We start from the raw sequence: 14,343 nt of genomic DNA on the forward strand, positions 1-14,343 counted from the left end.
TCTGTGGTTTCTCTGTTGAATGTTTGCCGAGTTGATCTATCCAGTGGGGAGAGTGGTGTGTTAAAATCACCAACAATTAATGTCTTTGGAACTATATGGGATTTGAGGGAAAGTAGTGTTTCTTGGATAAATTTGGATGCTCCATTGTTTGGCAAATAGATATTTAGAATTGTAATATCCTCCTGAAGGAGAGATCCTTTAATTAGTATGTAGCGACCTTCTTTATCTCTTCTCAAGAATTCTAATTTGAAGTCTATTTTATCTGATATTAGTATTGCAACTCCCGCCTATTTATGGGGGCCGTTTGCTTGGTAGATTTTGTCCAAGCCTTTAATATTGAAAATGTGTTTGTTTTTACGGGCAAGATGTGACTCCTGCAGGCAGCAGATAGAAGGGTCTTGTTTTTTAATCCAACTAGACAGTCTATGTCGCTTAATTGGAGAGTTCAGTCCGTTAACGTTAAGAGATAGGACTGAGAAGTATTTGGGAGTTCCTGCCATGTTATCCACATTCTTGGGGACTGTAAAATCTGGGTTCTTCCTATGGTTCTTGGATTCTCAGTTTGGGTGCAGTTTCTTGGCCTCTATTGTGGTCTTGTTGGTTTTCTATGTGTAGGACATCTTTAAGAATCTTTTGTAGGGCTGGTTTGGTGGAGATGTATTGTTTCAATTTTTCATTGCTTTGGAAGGTTTTTATTTGGCCTTCAGTTATGAAGGAGAGTTTAGCTTGGTACAGTATTCTTGGTTGATAGTTGTTTGTTTTTAGGGCATGGCATACATCATTCCAGTCTCTTCTTGCTTTGATTGTCTCTGCTGAGAAATCTGAGGTGATTCTAATTGGTTTCCCTTTATAGGTGATTAACCTTTTCTCCTTGACAGCTTTAAGGATCTTTTCCTTGTTCTGAGATGATCCTGTGTGGATTATAATGTGATTGTGGGATGTCCTATTCTGGTCTGGTCTATTTGGGGTTCTAAAAGCTTCTTGTATCTGAATAGGTCTATCTTTTTGTATGTTTGGGAAGTTCTCTGCTAGGATCCTGTTAAACAAATTTCCTAGACCATTAACTTCTGTTTCTAGGTGCTCCTCTACACCCATTATCCTTAGATTAGGCCTTCTGATGGTGTCTTCCAGGTGTTGGATAGATCTATCATACTTCTTGGACTTGTCTTGGATGGTTGTATGTTCTTTCTCTATAATATCTAGGCTGTCTTCAATCCCTGGGATTCGATCTTCTGCATGGTCTAACCTGCTGTCAAGACTCTCTACTTTGTTTTTTATCTCTTTTCCTTCTAATTGGTCAGCTTAGATGGCTTCAAGTTCTTTGTTGAAGCTCTGTTTTAGGTCTTGTATGAATTTCTTTACTTCCTTAATTTGGTGTTCAGTGTTTCTCCTCAAATCACTTAGTTGATTGGTTACGGTTTCTTTGGACTCCCATTCCTTCTGCTGGGTTCCATTCAGCATTCCCTTTGTGGTCTCCCTGACTTCTTTCAGTTCTTTGTTAATGGATTCCATGAATGCCTTTAGTGATCTTTGTGTATTCTCTACCTGGTCTCTCAATCCCTCTATTACTCTTTGATTAGCTTCCTCCCGTTAGTGGGATTCCTGTAGTTTTCTTTCCTCCCGTTCGTGGGATTCCTGCAGTTCTCTTTGAGTGTTCTCAGCCTGCTCATGCCATTCCTCCCTTTCTCTTTGAGTATTCTCAAGTTTTTCACACAAATCCTGTATCAGTTTTTGAGTAGCTTCCTCACGCTTATGATATTCCTGTATAAGCTTTTGGGATGCCTCCTCTCTCTCCCTTTCACGCTCATACATAGTCCTTTGTAATTCTTCAACTTCTCATTTATCATGTTTGCCAGCAGTGTTTGTAGAGCTATTTGGGAACTCTCCTCTGGATTATTCATTATCTGTTCTAACCCCTGATTATCAAGATTGGGAATTGAGATATCCGGATTTGCCATTTTTCTTGTGTTTTTTCCGGCTTACTCTGCCCATTTGAGATGATAATAGCACCAGCTTTGTGCTAGAACACTATCTTAAGGCAACCATCAATCAAAGTTTGCATTTGTACAGTCAATAGTCTACAGGTACAATCTAGTTCAACAGATACATCTATTCAAAATCAAACAACTATATGTTAATGGGCTTCGAACCGCAGAGAAGAATTTGGAAAACCAGAAATTATTAGGGTTAGGGAGAGATGCGGGTAAAAAATAGGAATAGATTGGTATTGGGAGGCACAGGGAGAGTTAACTATGTCCTAATCCCAATGCAGGAAATAGGTTGGGTAGGATGCAAGTAGAGAGTGAGAGAAAAAGAAGAAAGGGAAAGGGAAATGAAAACAGACCAGAAAAAAATAGAAACGTAAAAATTAATATTATTATGGAGATTAAAAGACCATCTATTTAAAGAGGAATGTGAGTATATTAAGAGAAGGGAAGGGACATAGAAGAGAAGTGAAAAACTTAAAAAATGCTTAAAATATTATATAGGTATAAAGAGGTAGTACTGCTATTAAGGAATTTAAGTCTCAGAGGTTTTGAATTGAGTAATAAATTTGTGGTTTAAGTGTGTACACAGTGGGGGATAGGGTCTACTAGTTAACTATGGGTTTATCTGAGGATGTGCAGGACAAGCGTTAAGTCACATAAAGAAGATCAAAAGAGAGAAAAAGGTGAAAAGGATAAGAAAGGGAGAAAAAAAGATCAGAAGTTCAGTAGAGCTAGACAAAGAACAAAAAGATAGTTAAAAAAGAAAGAAAAAGAGAAAGAAGACAAGAAAAGAAAGGAAAATGCACATTCACGTATTCCTAAAATAAAAATTATAAGAGGAAAAAAAAGTTACTGGAAAACAATTATTTTTTCAAAAAAGGCAAAAATTAAAGATTAATAAAATTTTTAGAAAAGGAAAAAAAATTTTTATATATATAAGGTACCAAAAAAAAAAAGAAAAAAAAAAAGAAAAGAAGAAGAAGAAGAAAAAAAAAAGTTCTTTAATTTTTTTGGGGGGGCGAGGGGTGGGAAGAATCCTGTATCTCTCTTTTGTCTGGAACCAGCCTCTTGTTGTAGTCTTTGGTCAGCTTCAGGTCCTGTGGCTTGATTGGTTTCTTAAGTCAGTTTGTTCGAACAGGCAGAAAAATGCTCTGCTTTACCCAAGATTTTGAGATACCCCTCCCAGATTAGTTTAATGGGAGGGTGATCTGCTTTGAGAATCACAAAAGAGGGGGATGCACTGGTGAGGCTAGGTTCTGGGTAGAGTTGAGGCCTTTCAACAATCAGTAGCTTTTACCTGGGGCTATTTTGTCAAAAAAACTCACAGAGCCTAGCCTGGAGCCATTCTCAGGATTTCTGTTTTTCAATTGATTGATGAGGCTGCTAGAGGGAGGGGCAGCCTCTGGCTCTGGTTACCCAGTGAGGAAAGCCACTCCAATGGCTGGCGCCTGAGCTGGGTGACTTTTCCCTGGATGGAGCTGAGTCTGGCAGATCACTTCGCCGTTAAGTTCTTGTGACCTGCTAAATGACTGGTTTTATTACAAGGCCTGAATTGGAGCTGGCAGCTCCTCCGAGCTTTGTTGGTATCCAAGATGGAGATCACCGGTGCTGGGGGGGGTGGGGTGGCCTTCCCTCCTTTGCTCCCTGAGAAGGAGTGAGGATGTCGGGCTTCTACTCACGCCGAGTCTTGGATCCTGGGTCATCTCTGGTCTGAAAACTGCAGGATGAAGATGTCCGCTCCTTGGCGGTACTTGCTTGTGTTGAGTAGAATCCGCTCGCCCACTGCGTCTGACTCCTTTGTCCCGGACTCTCTGTGTGAGCGCTCAAGTATAGCCCCAGCTGCGGTCTCTGCCGCGACCCTGCCGCCGCCGCGGCGGCAGCTGCTGGCAAGCGCTCAGATGTGCCTTTTTGCCTTGGCTTTCCCTCTCTTGTCTAACTCTCTGTCCTGTGATGGCACACTCGGTGTGATTCTCTGGCTTAGGACTGTTCATTGGAACTCTAAAACTGCTTTCTATGCGAGAGCTTGTTCAGATTCCAGCTTCTCCTCCGCCATCTTCCCGGAACCTATTAGGGGTCTTTTATTGTTCCATATGAATTTTTGGATTGCCTCTTCTATTTCCATGAAAAATGAGGTTCGAATTTTGATAGGTATAACACTGAATTTGTAGATAGTGTTGGGAAGTATTGCCATTTTCACGATGTCAATATTTCCAATCCAGGAGCATGGGAGTTTTTGCCCTTTTCTAAGTTTTGTTTTGATTTGCTTTTGCAAGTTTTTAAAGTTTTCATCATAGAGGTCCTTCACTTCTTTCGCTAATTCCTAGGTATTTTATTATTTATTGGGCTATTATAAATGGAGTTGCTTTCCTAATTTCATCCACACTTTTCTCATTGTTGGCATCCAGAAAAGCCATTGATTTTTGGGGGTTAAATTTATAACCTGCTACATTGCCAGAGTCTTGTACCAGCTTGAGTAATTTGGTAATGGAGTCTGTGGGATTCTTTAAATACAAGATCATGTCATCTGCAAAGAGGCAGAGTTTTATTTCTTCTTTCCCTATTTGGGTCCCCTTTATGATTGCATCTTGTCTTATTGCTATAGCTAGGCATTCTAATACTAGATTGAAGAGAAGTGGAGAGAGTGCACATCCTTGTCTACTTCCTGTGTTAAGAGGAAATGGCTTTACTTTTTCACCATTTAGTATAATACTGGCTGTACGTTTGTCATATAAAGCCTGTATTGTATTGACGAATGTTCCATGGATTCCTAATTTTCCAAACCTTCATCATAAAGGGGTGTTGGATCTTGTCGAGTGCTTTTTCTGCATCTATTGAGATAACCAAATGGTTCTTATCCTTGCTCCTGTTGATGTGATGAATAATATTAATTGATTTGCGTATATTGAACCAGCTTTGCATCCCTGCAATGAATCCTGTTTGATGGTGGTGTATGATTTTTTGGATGAATTGTTGAAGTAGATTGGCCAAAATTTAGTTGAGAAGTTTTGCATCAATGTTCATCAAAGAAATGGGTCTATAGGTCTCTTTCTGTGATGAGTCCCTGCCTGGTTTTGAGATGAGGGTTATGATGTTCGGTAGTGAACTTTCTCTTTCAATTTCATTGCAGAGTTGGAGGAGAAGTGGTGTGAGCTCTGCTTTGAAGGCCTTATAGAATTCTGCTGTAAAACCACCTGGTCCTGGACTTTTTTAGATGGGAGCTCTCTTACTGCTCTGTCTATTCCAATGCCTGATATGGGCCTGTTAAGATGGTTTAACTCAACTTGGTTTAGTTTTGGCCTGTCAATATTTGCTAGGAAAAGGTCCATTCTGTCAAGTTCTCAAAATTATTAGCATAAAGTTTTGAGAAGTATGCCCTTAAAATGTTCTGAATTTTGGTTGTTTCTGTGGTGATGTTTCCATGCTCATCTCTGAGTTTATTTATTTATGAGGGTTCTCTTCTTTTTCTGATAAGATTTGCTAAGAGTCTGTCAATTTTGTTAAATTTTTCGAAGAATGAATTCTTTGTTTTGTTGGTTCTTTCCATAATTTTTTGCATTCTAATTCATTTAATTCTGATTAAATTTTAATTATTTCTTTCCACCTAATGGATTGGGGTTTATCTTGCTGCTCTTTCTCAAGGAGGTTCAGATGTCTCATTAAATTGTTGGTTTCACATCTCTCCAATTTGTTGATGTAGGAACTCAGGGCTATAAACTTGCCTCTAAGTACTGCCTTTGCTGTGTCTCAGAGGAGCTGGTAATTTGTGTGCTCATTTTTGTTGAATAGGATGAACATGTGAATTTCCTTTCTAATCTCTTCCTTGACCCACTTGTGATTCAGCAGAGTGTTTTTCAGCATCCTTATGTTACTGGACTTTCTTTGGTGGCTTTTGGTGTTGAGTTCTAATTTTACTCCCTTGTGGTCAAGAGAATGCAAGGTATAACTTCAATGTTTCTGAATTTGGACAAGTTTACTTTGTGGCCTAAAATATGGTCTATTTTAGAAAAAGTTCCATGTGCTACTGAGAAAAACGTGTATTCTGAGGCTGCTGGGTGAAATGTTCAGTAGATGTCTCTTAAATGTAGGTGATCTATGCAGCTGTTTAGATCTGCGGTTTCTCTATTGAGTTTTTGCTGAATTGATCTATCTAGTCGGGAGAGTGGTGTGTTAAAATCCCCAACAATTAATGTCTTTGGATCTATGTGGGATTTGAGGGAAAGTAGTGTTTCTTGGATAAATTTGGGTTCTCCATTGTTTGGCCAATAGATATTTAGAATTGTAATATCCTCCTCACCGAGAGATCCATTAATTAGTATGTAAGGACCTTCTTTATCTCTTCTCATGAATTTAATTTGATGTCTATTTTATCTGATATTAGGATTGCAACTGCTGCCCATTTATGGGGGCCGTTTGCTTGGTAGATTTTGTTCCAGCCTTTAACGTTGAAAATGTGTTTGTTTTTACGGGCAAGATGTGACTCCTGAAGGCAGCAGATAGAAGGATTGTCGTTTTTAACCCAACTAGACAGTCTATGTCGCTTAATTGGATAGTTAAGTCCGTTAATGTTGAGAGATATGACTGAGAGCTATTTGGGAGTTCCCGCCATTTTACCCACCTTCTTGGGGGCTGCGAAAACTGGGTTCTTCCTATGGTAATTGAATTCTCAGTTTGTGTGTGGTTTCCTGACCTTTATTGTGGTCTTGTTGTTTTTCTATGTGTAGGACATCTTTAAGAATCTTTTGTAGGGCTGGTTTGATGGAGATGTATTGTTTCAACTTTTCTTGCTATGGAAGATTTTTATTTGGCCTTCAGTTATGAAGTTGAATATAGCTGGGTACAGTATTCTTGGTTGATAGTTGATTATAGGGCATGGCATTCATCATTACAGACTCTTCTTGCTTTGATTGTCTCTGCTGAGAAATCTGAGGTGATTCTAATTGGTTCCCCTTTACAGTTGATTAGTCTTTTCTTCTTGACAGCTTTAAGGATCTTTTCCTTGGTCTGAATTGATCTCTTGTGTCTGAATTGATCTCGGTGGGATTTCCTATTCTGGTCTGGTTGTTTTGAAGTTCTAAAAGCTTCTTGTATCTGAATAGGCATATCTTTTTGCATGTTTGGTAAGTTCTCTGCTAGGATCCGTTAAACAAATTTTCCAGACCATTAACTTCTGTTTCTAGGTGCTACTCTACACCATTATCATTAGATTAGTCGTTCTGATGGTATCTTCCAAGTGTTGGATAGATCTACCACATTTCTTAGGCTTGTCTTGGATGGTTGTATGTTCTTTCTCTATAATGTCTAGGTTGTCTTCAATCCCCTAGATTTCATCTTCTGTGTGGTTTAACCTTTTGTATAGACTTTCTACTTTGTTTTTTATTTCTTTTCCTTCTAATTGGTCAGCTTTGTTGGCTTCAAATTCTTCGTTGAAGCTTTGTTTTAGATCTTGTATGAACTTCTTTACTTCCTTAATTTGGTGTTCAGTGTTTATTCTCAAATCAATTATTTGATTGGTTGTGGTTTCCTTGGACTCTCATTCCTTCGGTTGGGTTCCATTCAGCATTCCCTTTGTGGCCTCCCTGATGTCCTTCAGCTCTTTGTTAATGGATTCCATGAATGCCTTTAGTGATATTTGTGTATTTTCATCATGCTCTCTCAAATCCTCAGCCTGCTCTCGCCATTCTTGCCTTTCTCTTTGAGTATTCTCTAGCTGCTCATGCAAATCCTGTATCAGTTTTTCAGTAGCTTACTCACGCTCATGATAGTTCTGTATAAACGTTTGGATTGCCTCCTGTCTCTGCCTATCACACTCATACAGAGTCCATTATAGGTTTTCAATCTTTTCCTGCATTGACCTTTTGTTTGCCTCCTCTCTCTCCCTATCATGCTCATTAAGAGTCCTTTGTAAGTTTTTCATCTTTTCATTTATCATGTTTGCCAGCAGTGTTTGTAGAGCTATTTGGAAACTCCTCTGAATTATTGTTTATCTGTTCTGTCCCCTGATTATCATGAGTAGGAGTTGAGATACCCGGAATTGCCATTTTTCTTGTGGTTTTCCAGCTTATTCTGCCCATTTGGAATGAAAATAACATGTTTTGTGCTAGAACACTAACTTATGGCAAGCATCAACCAAAGTCTGTATTTGCACAGTCAATAGTCTGTAGATAAAATCTAGTTCAACAGATACATCTATTCAAGATCAAACAACTATATATTAGTGGGCTATGAACCGCAAAGAAGAATTTGGTAAACCAGAAATATTTAGGTTTAGGGAGAGATGTTGGTAAAAAATAGGAATAGAGTAATGTGGGAAGGTACAGGGAGAGTTAACTTAATTAAGTCCTAATCTCAAAGCAGGAAATAGGTTGGATAGGATGAAAGTAGAGAGAGAGTGAAAAAGAAGAAAGAGAAAGGGAAAAAAAAGACCAGAAAAAATAGAAAAGCAAAAATTAAAAATATTAAGCAATTTCAAAAACAAAATATTCAGGTTAGAACGTGAATATAATGAGTGAAGGGGAGGTATAAAAAGGAGATGTGAAAAACTTAAAAATAAAAATACTTAAAATATTATGTAGGTATAAAGAGGTAGTACTGCTATTAAGGTATTTAAATCTAAGAGGTTTTGAATTGAGTAATAAATTTGTGGATTAAGTGTGTTCACAATGTGGGATAATGTCTAATAATCGACTACGGGTTTATCTGAGGATGTGCAGAACAACAATTAAGTCATATAAAGAAGAACGAAAGAGAAGAAAAGGTGAAAAGGATAAGAAAGAAAGAAAAAAAGATCAGAAGTTCAGTAGAACTAAACAAAAAAAAATAAATTTTTTAAAGTAAATAAAAGAAAGAAAAACTCACACACAGACACATACCCCTAAAATAAAAATTACAAGAGGAAAAAAATTACTAGAAAACATTTTTTTCAAAAAAGGAAAAAATTAAAAAACAGTTTTAGAAAAAAAATTTATAAAAGGTACAAAATCAATAGAAAAAATAAAGTTCTTTGATTTTTTGGGGGGAGGGGTGGGAAACATCTTGTATCTCCCTTGTGTCTGTAACCAGCCCCTTGTTGGAGTCTATGGTCTGCTTATGTTGTTTGATTATCCTGTGGTTTGGTTGATTTCTTAAGTCAGTTTGTTTGAACAGGCAGAAAAATGCTCTGCTTTACCCAGGATTTTGTGATCCTCCTCCCAGGTTAGTTCAATGGGAGGGAGATCTGCTTTGATTTTCACAAAAGAGGGAGATGGCTTTTTCCTCAAGTTTGGAGATACTGTGATAAGGCTATGTTCTGGGTAGAGTTGAGGCTTTTCAGCAAACAGTATCTTTTCCCGAAGGCTAGTTTGTGAGAAACTCACGGACCCCAGCCAGGAGCCACTCTCAGGGTTTATGTTTACTGAATTTCAACTGATTGTCAAGGCTGCTAAAGGGAGGGGCAGCCTCTGGCTCTGATTACCCAGTGAAGAAAGCCACTCCTGAGGCTGGCACCTAAACTGGGTGATTTTCCCTGGGTGGAGCTGAGTCTGCCATATAATTTTAGGTTCTTGTGACCTGCTAAATGACTCTAGTTTTCTTCCAAGGCTTGAATTCGAGCTAGCAGCTCCACTGAACTTTGTCAGATCCAAGATGGAGATCTCTGATACTGGCGGGGAGGGGTGGCCTTCCCTCCTCTGCTCCCTGAGAAGGAGTGAGGACGTTAGGCTTCTACTCATGCCGAGTCTTGGTTCCTGGGTCATCTCTGGTCTGTGAACTGCAGGATGAATATGTCTGCTCCTTGTCAGTTCTTGCTGGTGTTGAGTAGAATCCGCTTGCCCACCACATCTGGCTCCTTTGTCCCGGACTCTCTTTTACAGGTATTGCGAGGACGGCCACCGCCGCCACCTCTGCCACCGCAGTGGCGGCTGCTGGCAATTGCTCAGATCTGTCTCCTTGCCTGGATTTTCCCTCTCTGGCCTACCTCTCTGTCCTGTGATGGCACACTTGGTGTGATTCTCTGGCTTAGGACTGTTCACTGGAACTCTAATACTGCTTTCTATGTGAGAGCTTGTTTCGCCTCCAACTTCTCCTCCTCCATCTTCCCGGAACTCCACTTGGTAAATACTTCTGAAGGCCTTCAGGAAGGATGCTGTGACCATGGTGACAGAAGCAGATTTATCTGGGACCTACTATGCAATGTGCAGACACCATTCCAAGCAGTGCACCTTCACTAAAGTAGTTTTAGTGCTCATGATAGTTCTGCAATTTAGGAAAGGTATTCAATATTTCACTAAAAAAGACCTAGGCAACAAGGCCAAGCAAATTTCCCACTCCCTAAGACTGAGCAGTTGCATACCCATAATTCAAATCCAGTTTTCCACCAGGCATTTCTAAAGATATTATGTAAATGTCAGATTCAGTAGCTCTTAAGAACTATGGAGCAGATAAACCCACATTATCTTCTTCATTATGATTATAATGGCAGTAAAATTGCTACAGAAGGTAAATAATTTTAAATGAAAAGGGTATGGATAATGACTTTGTAAGTGATCTTTGTATCAAATAAAGATCAGTTTAATTTCTAAAGAAATACCTGGATGAACATCATTCAGCTTCCACTGTTTGTGGAAGTAATTAGAGTAATTGTTTAAGGAGTAACAAATCCATGTCAACAACACCTGTACTTATGAACACAGGCTTTTAATTACCTTGAATACACATGGAATACTTTGATAGTGATATATAATCCAAAAGGAATAATTTTTTGTGGTGAGGTACTTTGTTGTACCAAAGATATCTATTCCCTATTCTAAAACATGTATTAATTTAATGGATATTATTGTTATTACTATAATCTGTGTATAGTATATGTAATGTTATATAACATATAAATAATATATGTATAATTATTGATATTCTATAACTGCTATAAATTATATATATATAAAATTAGTTTATTATTATATTGTGAAGGTTACAAGGAATGACAACTTTATTTAAATAAACATATTTGTATCTTTTAGTTGCATAATTTATTTTTGTGCCAGTACTGAGGTTTGAACTAGGCCTGGTGTTGTCCTTGAGCCAATTTGATCAGGCTAGCAGTTTACAACTTGAACCCAGAACAACTTACTTTTTTTCTTGGCTAATGACTGTCTCACAGTTATATTCTGTTTGGCCGAGCTTTAAACGGCTATTTTCAGATCTCCACCTCCTAAGTAACTGTGACTGTCCTTGGCATTTTCTTAAGTCATTATTATTGAGTATTCAATATATTATGATATTTCATTTCTAAGCCAATTTAGAATAAACAACTACTTATTGTGTAAAATTTTATGTTGCAATAGAAACTTTAAGGACTCTTACTTTACTATCAATTTTCAAAGGTATTGCTAGTCTAACTGTTTTACAAGCAGCAAAATTACATAAACATCCCTATCTTAACTGTCTCATTTTCAACAGTATACTAACTACAATATAAACATTCATCTTCAGGAAATCACACCTCTCTAATCACATATTCACCTTTGATTATTCTCCACATCATTATGAACATCCTATAAGATAGGCTACAGTTATTCACTAGAGTCAGCCTACCACAGCAAACACTTTGTAATACTTCCTGGATAAAGTTGCTTGCCCTCATCCTCATCAGACTTGCAGCAACTTCAGTGAAGAGCATTTTCTCCTGCTTTGCTTGTAGACAATATCAACCTGTTCTATTTCCCAGCAAAGAAACTGTGGCTAGCAGGCTTGAGAATTGTTAGATTCAGAATTTTCTTTAGTTTTGAATTTTTCCCTTTCTTTCTTGGTACTTGAGTTGGAAAAAGAAAAAAAAATTATGCAGTTTATTTTAGTTAAAATGAAAAGACATTTATTTGAAATCACTACAAGTTATTGTTCTTTAAATTTATTTTTAATTCAAATTGAATAGGGCTGGTTTTAGTGGTGCTTTCCTTTCAACCTATCTATTTAGAAGGCTGAAAGCTGAGGATCATAGATTCAATACACACAAGGTAAAGTGGACCTTGGTACTAAACTAAGAACCAAAAATCTAAACGTGGAGCTGTGGCTCAAATGGAAGATTGCCAACCTTGAGCAAAAATGAAAAGTAAAAGAACTTAGGCCCTGATTTAAGTCCTAGTACTAGCATACAGATACTATATATATATATATACTATATGCATACATGTATATATACATATGTGTGTCAATATGTAAATTATATATGTATATTTATGCATATATAATTAAGTAATAAATTATTTGCAAGTGTCAACTATATACAAGCAAGCATTTAGTCTTGCTCTTAAAAATAGAATCATATACAATTATGAACTCCTGACCCGCATGCTCTTCTTTTTACCAAAGAAAGAGTGCCTTTAGTAATGTGTGTTTTTGGAATTTAGATAATGAATGAACATTTTTCATACAAATGAAATTTGAAATACCTTTGATCTATTTTCCCACTCTTAAAACTAGCAATACAATAAATAATAGTAGCCACAATTTGGCAGTTTTCTGTATCAATGGAAAAATAATCTGAAGAAAATAGATTCTGGAAAGAACCAAAGAAATCCAGAGATGCATCTATTTTGCACACAATTGTTCAAGTGGATGGAAGACCAACGTAGTTTCTTTAAAGTAAGAATTAGTCTAAGGTCTACACACCCACACTTAACAAATATTTGTTGTAAACTTGCTGATTGTACTCTAAGTAGACTTTGTAGACTTGGTTATTGTTGACAGACAAAAATCTACTTGAGGGGCTGGGAAAGTGGCTCAGCGGTAGAACTCTGGACTTACATGTATGAGGCCCTGGGTTCGATTCCTCAGCACCACATAAGCAAAAAGAAAAAAGCTGGAAGTGGTGCTATGGCTCAAGTGGTAAAGTCCTAGCCTTGAGCTGAAGAGCTGAGGGACAGCACCTAGGCCCAGAGTTCAGGCCCCATGACTGGACACCCCGCAAAAAAAATCTACTTGAGTGAGACATAAGAACCTTAAGTAAGACTTCCAGATAAAGTACATAGTGTGTTAGAAAAGGAAACCATAGTCAAAAAATGAAACTTACTTTTTGTTGCTCACAGCGCGTGAACTCAGGGCCTGAGTACTGTCCCTCAGCTTTTTGGATAAAGGTTAGCTCTCTATCACTTTGGTACAGAGTACCACTTCTGGGTTTTTATGTTTGGTACCTAGAGAGACATCTCATAGACTTTCTTTCCAAGATAGCTTAGAACTTCCATCCTCAGGTCTCATTCTCCTGATTAGATAGGATTGTAGGTATGAACCACCAGTATCTACCACCTCCAAACTGAAACTTTTGAGATTCTAGTAAGTTCAATTTTCAGTGGAAACCTCAAAAAGTATGGCCAGGAAAGACCTCCTAGAATGGTTCTTGCTACTAAAGAATTGAAATTACAGGGGCTGGGAAGGTGGCCCAGTGGTAGAGCGCTTGCCTTGCATGCCTGAGGCCCTGGGATCGATTCCTCAGCACCACATAAGCAAAAAGAAAAAAACTGGAAGTAGTGTTGTGGCTCAAGTGGTAGAGCACGAGCCTTGAATTGAACTGAGGGACAGCGTGAGGGACAGCACCCAGGCTCAGAGTTCAGGACCCATGACCGGACCCCTCCACCTAAATAAAGAAAGAAATTACATGATGAGCAACCAGGAAGTTGTCTGTTAGTAAAGATTTAAGTGCAGAAGGATGCTATTAATTTCAGTTATTTTTTTCAATATGATTGATCTTCAGTACAAATCTGAGCTTGTTTTCAAATTGCATCTACATCTTGGAATGAGCTGAGCCTGGGTCTATTTTACCTCAAATGCAAGAGATGCAAAAGAATAGCCTATAGTATTCCTGCCTAGGCTCTGCACAAGTAGTTGAATGCCTGAAAGAATCAATGTATTCCTGGCATGGAAAGGTATGGGAGAGACAACAACCTAGGGAGCAAACTGGTGGTCGCAACTTTTAACCCCATCTCCTTCGAAGAAACTGACCTCCCACAAAAAGGCAGTGACATAATTCACGTAGTGTATTTTCTGATATGAAGGAGGCCTCATGTCTGACTCAACAACTCACTCATAGTCAAAGAAAGGGAAGTTTTTTTGTGTCTCCCTTACGCCCAGTCTCAGTTTATCTCCATCTTAGTCTTTGTCCAGACTCTAATCCTACCAGAAGGTCCCTGATGAGCAGGAAAGTATGATCTCCTGTCTTCTGACTGGCCCTGTGGGAACTGAGAACATTTTCAGATTTGAATCTGTTACTCATGCTAAGGCTGTGGCTGGTGGACAGAAAAATGACTCTGAATTGTGCCCTAGCACCAAATCTTTTCAGAGAAAGTCAAAGAATGACAGATTCTGCCTGATGGAGTGAGTTTCCCATTTA

Source organism: Dipodomys spectabilis, unplaced genomic scaffold (genome assembly GCF_019054845.1).
Source record: "Dipodomys spectabilis isolate Male_0828 unplaced genomic scaffold, ASM1905484v1 ptg000185l, whole genome shotgun sequence".
Taxonomy (NCBI): Eukaryota; Metazoa; Chordata; class Mammalia; order Rodentia; family Heteromyidae; genus Dipodomys; species Dipodomys spectabilis.